Genomic DNA, 6,000 nt, shown 5'->3' on the forward strand with positions numbered 1-6,000 from the left:
ACTGCATGCTCCTTCCTTACATCACTGATTAACATCATTGACCAAAGGAACTGCTACAAAACAAAATTTCATCTTTCCCCTCTCCTCAAATATCCATCAGATAAAGAAGCTGCAAAAGCATACAGAATGTGTATTTCATAAAACAACATAGGAAGGTTTTAAACATTCATACATGGAACCAGTGAGTCATCGGAAGTGGAGCCTTAGGGAACCCCTGCTCTTCTGCAGGGGAGGTGTCAAGATGAGAAGGTTCTAGATGCATTTAGAAGGTTCCCAGACTCATATCTTAGAGAAATGTCTAAAACCTGTCTGCTTGAATAATTTTATTTTCATGGCCATCCACCCATTTCATTCAAGCCCAAGTATGTCATGTCGTGCTTCTGAAAGACAATAATTCAGAACCAATTAAAGATACATTTTTAAGTCGTCTGCTGAAAGCTGTGTGTGTCACCTTTAAGGTAAAAATACTTCATTTTAACAGTTCATCTGCACAGAATTGTTTGACTAGTTTATAATAAAGAGTGACAAGAAAGTAAGTCTGTAATCTTTATGCAAGAAATTTCCTTTTTCAACTGCCAAAACAAGCTGCCCTGTTTATAGCTCCCTGTAGGTCCCCAGGGATACATCAAAAGAAATAACAGGCCCCTGCACAGAGAGGGACAGGCTGATTAACTGCTGCTCATGTCCATGGAGCCACCTGTGCTACGAGAATACTAAAAGCACTTTTTCACAAACTACTCCCAAGGACGCTATCGGTGGTCTGAAACATGATCACGGGCTATCCTTATAGTCCAAAAGTCTCCCAATTCAATTTGGACCCTTTCCCACTCCAGCAGCACATTTCATCCATAGCCCTGCCACATTGAGATGGTTCCACAAATCTCCCTGTTCCCAGATTGGCTACTTCACAAACTCTCAGAGCTGCAAGGATCCTTGGTCCAACATCTTCTCCCTACAGCTGAGGGTTCCACGTCCCAGTCTGATGAACCTTCCTCAGCCACTGCCCAGTCATTCCTTGCCTGGAACCCCTCCATGGATCCTCATGTTGAGTCTGCATCGCACCCCATCTGTAATCTTGGACTCCTTATTCATCCCTATGTTCTAAGCAAATCAGACCAGTATTCCTCACTTTCACCTGGAGTTACGTTGCTAGTAACGAAATTTCTACTTGGCATTTGCTGATCATTTCCAAATGACCCACTCTTAAAGGTCCAGATCAGATACCATCTCCTCCCCAGGGTCTTCCTCCACTCAGCCAGAACTGACTGTGTGCTTCCAAATTACCACTGCTCCTTTCTCTTAACACCCACTATGTTTCCCACACCTGCATCCCTTATTGGTGTCTAGGGAATTTTCTGCTCCATGCAGAGGGCCGGTTCCTGTTTACCTCTACACCTTCAGTTTGCTGCAGAGCTTATCTGGCTCAAATAACTGCCCAGAATGTTTAATAAATTAAGGAATGAGGATTCCAAGCTGAGGGATAAGAGAATGGCTGGGCTTTTCCAGCACATAAATTACATTTAACAGTTCTGAATGTCAAAGTGGTATCACCATTGGTTGTTCCAAAGCCTAACAGAGCATAATAATAAAGGTTTATATTATAACTCATTTCCATGAGGATCTGATGCTGGAAAAGACTGAAGGCAGGAGGACAAGGGGACAACAGAGGATGAGATGGTCTGATGGCATCACCAATTCAATGGACATGAGTTTGAGCAAGCTCTGGGAGATGGTGAAGGACAGGGAAGCCTGGCATACATGGGGTTGCAAAAAGTCTGAGCGACTGAACAACAGCAACAGTGATAAAGAACTCGCCTGCCAATGCAGGAGACATAAAGTGATGCGGGTTCCACCCCTGGGTCGGGAAGATCCCCTGAAGGAGGGCATGGCAACCCATTCCAGTGTTCTTGCCTGGAGAATCCCTTGGACAGAGGAGCCTGGCAGGCTACAGTCCATAGTGTCCCAGAGTCGGATACAACTGAAGCGACTTACCACCCCCCTGCGCACCCCACGACCACCACCACCACCACCCCCACCTCACACACACACACACAAGGGATAGAGGCTTTGGTAAGCAAGACCAGGTCCAGTCCCTGTTTTGCCATTTGATAGCTGTGTGATTTGGGAAAGCGAGTCTCTCTTTCCCTGTGGCCTCTTAAAAAAAAAAAAAAGAAAGAAAAGATGTGGGTGAAATTACATGCTCTCCACTGGTTCTTGGGGCTCTCGTCTGACAGGTTCAGCAAGGCTGTCTGGGGGCCTAGCAGGCTTCCCTCCCCATCCCTAGGACACCTCACTCTGACGCCGGCTTGGTGTCCCCTCCAGTGGCAGCGGCGAGGGTCCTGAGGTCGCGCCGGCCTCACCGCTGCTGCCCCTCCCGCTAACGGCCGGGGCTCCCCTCCACCTGGGGGGAGGTCAAGGCGGCAGTGGCCGTCTACCGGTAACCAGGGCGGCCTCCAGCGCCAACTCCACCCTGTCGCGCGGAGACTTCCCGGCGCCCCGACGCTGCCGCGCACGCACGCTCGCCGCTCCTGCCGCCCGCCCAGCCGGCCGGCCCGCGCCGCCGCCAGAGTTCCCTCAGCTGGCTCGCCCCCGACTCCGCACACGTCTCCATCACCCCCAACGCCGCACTCCTGGGAGCCCCCACAGAACACCTGCCCTCCGCCCGCACAGGCACACACACAAATCCTACAGCCGAGGCGCAGCCCCAGCGCGGGAACTAACCAAGGAACCGCGCCCCGCCACTGGGACGTCCTGGCTGGTCAAGGCGCGGAGGTTGTCCAGTTAACTTGTCTTGTTGAGCCCAGAAATGTAAGCATGAATACACACTGCATCCGCTCGAAGTGCGCCCCCTCCTAGCTCTATACAGACCCTCGGAGTCAGTAGAAAAGGGTCCTGGTCCCTGTGCCCCAAGAAAGCACCTCAGTCTAAGCTGGGGGTGGGGGGAGGGTAATGGGGAAAGGGGAGGGGAAGGAAGCAGTGACCTTAAAAAACCTTCCTCCTTCCCACCACACATGGTGTATTCTGTGAGCCGGATCCAGCGCCCAGGACTGTGGGGACACGCATGGACACCCCCCCCCACCCACTTTGGCCTCCTCCCTGTCGCCACCCTGCAGCCCAGGATCAACTTCAGAAGTGGGCGGAGTGGGGGAACGGAGGTAGGAAGGGTGCACAGGTCCCCGTTTCTTCCAGTGAGAAATTTACCTGGCTCCAGATGCGGCCTTCCTTAAAGAGGCTCTCGGAGGCAGCCAACTCCCCTCCCTCACATCCCCTGCCCCGCCCCTGACAAGGGTCTGCTTCTATTTAGAGGAGCAGAGCAGGTCTTTTATTCAGTGTGACCTGGGTGCATGTGACAGGGCAGCACCTATCTGACTCTCTTTCAGGCCTCCAGGAATAAAGCCATGAGAGTTTAAAAATAAAGCTGAGCGTGAAGGGTATCCATTTTCTCCTTGCTAAAAAAGGGAGGCCAGGAAAACAAACCAGCTAAGTAAGGAAGGCCCACAGACTGCTAAGTGAACCTTCTGGAGCACAGCACAAGGACTTGCCTTCAAACAAGTCGTCCTAACCTAGATTTTTACTCTGATATAAGTGGACTCTCAGCTAAAAGAAAGGATTTTTTCCCTACTGATTCAAAGGCTGAACTAGCTCTCTAATTTTATGTTGTTTTGTCCCGATGGAATAAGAACTACCTAAACATGCAGCCGCCTTTATAAAGGAGCCAGGTTCTGTGGTGAAGGTTAAGGGTGAATCTGCAGGTTTTGAAATTGAGGTCTGGCTTTGACATCTTTGGAAATTAATCAGTAGACATTGAAAACACTTGGAATCTAGACATATTTATTGATAAAGTAGAAACTCGAACACGAGAGTGTAGCTTTATTTTTATGAGTTTATATTTTTCCTACCTGTTCCCTGTTTAGTGTATTTTTAGAGTTATAAACTGAATTAGATATAGCTTTCAGTGTTCTTTTAATGTGTCAAAAAGAGCTCCATAAACGTGCATTTGCTTTATGTTCCCCAACTATTTCAATTGAGTCATCACTGAAGGCTGTGGTTCATGATTTTATGCAGGAGAGTTATTGTGAGCATTTATAAAGCCATCCTGCTTATGAGCTAAATTTATTATGTTTGCCAGGTTAATCTGTTTTCTCTAATCGGACACTTAATCATCAGCTCTCCTCCCTGCATTATAGATTCATGAATATGAACCAAGGAGGGTTGCTCAGTCAGAACAAAATGATAAATTATCTTTTCATTTTTTGGGGGTATTTGTGATTAAATGCATCATGATAGAATTAAAATGAAATAAATCTTGTAGTTTTACTTCTAGATCCCTGCCAGGTATAGATAAAATGCATTCGGTTAAGAGTAAATTCAATTTGATGCCTGAATGGAATTTGTAGGAGAAACAGAGAAAGCTTTGTTGTTCAGGAGAACTCTGAGTTCTCTCTTCCTTTCTACAGATTGGAGAATACTTAATACCACTCCCCAGTGGTACTCTATGGATGAACAGTACAGAATTAAAATTTGTATCCGGAAAGAATGAGGAATTAACATAGGGTAGTAATAGCCAGTTTGCCTGAATCCAGAGTTGTAGTCCTGGGATGTCAAGGGCTGTACATGATATGTGATGGGACCAGGTATTAGATTACAACCAAATAACTAATTCCCATTATTTTGGCTATTATATTAAGTGAAGCACCACATGGATGACACTTTAAGTTGCTGCCTAGTTAGGTGAAAGGGTTGAAACATATTGAAATAACCATAATGGAGATACTTTTATCATGTTTGTTGTAAAATGAATAAAGTCCAGCAAAAGCCCAGTGTTAACAAGAATCATTATTTGCCTTGTTAACATATGGACTCTAAAATCAATTGGCAATGTGTGACGTTACTCCTCAAAAGAACTCTTGGTTTGGTTTAGTTTTTAATAGAAGAAGAGCTGATTTACAACATTGTGCTAATCTCTGCTGCACAGCAAGGTAACTCAGTTGTACACATGTAGACATTCTTTTTTATATCCTTTTCCATTACGGTTTATCACAGGGTCTTGAATATAGTTTCCTGTGCTATACATTAGGACCTTGTTGTTTATCCGGAAGAACTCTATTTTTTAATGCATATTTTACAAGTAGCAAAGCACTTTCCTATTCTTTCTCTCGTTTGAGCCTGACAACAAACACATGATTCTTCAGGTTCTGGCAGTCACTCTGAGGCCTGAGCCATGGAGTTCCTCACTCAGGGCCTCCCCCTGGGAAGGGTCCATATCAGGTCTCTTAGTCAAGAGCTCTTCCTCACAGCCTAGATGTCCACTGACAGATGAATGGATAAAGAAGTTGTGGTACATATATACAATGAAATATTACTCAGCCATAAAAAGGGATGAATTTGAGTCAGTTGAACTGAGGTAGATGAACCTACAGCCTGTTATATGAAATGAAGTAAGTCAGAAAGAGAAAACAAATATCATATATTAACATATATACATGGAATTCAAAAAGATGGTACTCATGAACCTGTTTGTAGGTCAGGAATAGAGATGCAGACATAGAGAACAGACTTGTGGGCACAGCAAGAGAAGGAGAGAATGGCATGAATTGAGAGAGTAGCACTGAGACATATACATTACCATATGCAAAACAGACAGCTGGTGGGAAGTTGCTGTATAACACAAGGAGCTCAATGACGTGCTCTGTGACAATCTAAGGAGGTGGGATGGGGGGCAGTGGGATGAAGGTTCAGAAGGGAGGGGATATATGTATACTTATGGCTGATTCACATTGTTATACAGCAGAAACCAATAAAACATTGTAAAGCAATTATCCTCCAGTTAATAATGAATTTTAAAAAGAGCTCATCCTCTACCCAGACTCCCTCTTTTGTTAGATATTAAAAGCAATGTCTTCCTTTTAGGTGAAAAAACTGCAAAAACAAAAGGCCTGTACAAATACATGGTGAATGAGACTTCATGCAAAAATGATGTGATGATCTCATGACCTTAAC

At 45.5% G+C, this 6,000-nt stretch overlaps 1 protein-coding gene across 2 annotated transcripts in view; it reads right to left on the minus strand.

Moving 5' to 3' along the window:
* PLAAT1 (phospholipase A and acyltransferase 1) overlaps positions 1–5,776 on the minus strand; it is a 28,982-nt gene extending 23,206 nt beyond the window's left edge. Inside the window, exon 1 of one of the 2 annotated variants that reach the window (XM_055568680.1) lies at positions 3,202–5,776. The gene's annotated coding sequence lies outside the window, so the exon portion shown is untranslated. Of the gene's footprint in view, positions 1–2,721; positions 2,951–3,201 lie in introns of those variants that run through there. The other variant, XM_055568679.1, reaches the window with a different exon arrangement.
* Between the last annotated feature and the right edge of the window lie 224 nt (positions 5,777–6,000).

Source organism: Bubalus kerabau, chromosome 2, assembly GCF_029407905.1.
Source record: "Bubalus kerabau isolate K-KA32 ecotype Philippines breed swamp buffalo chromosome 2, PCC_UOA_SB_1v2, whole genome shotgun sequence".
Lineage (NCBI taxonomy): Eukaryota > Metazoa > Chordata > Mammalia > Artiodactyla > Bovidae > Bubalus > Bubalus kerabau.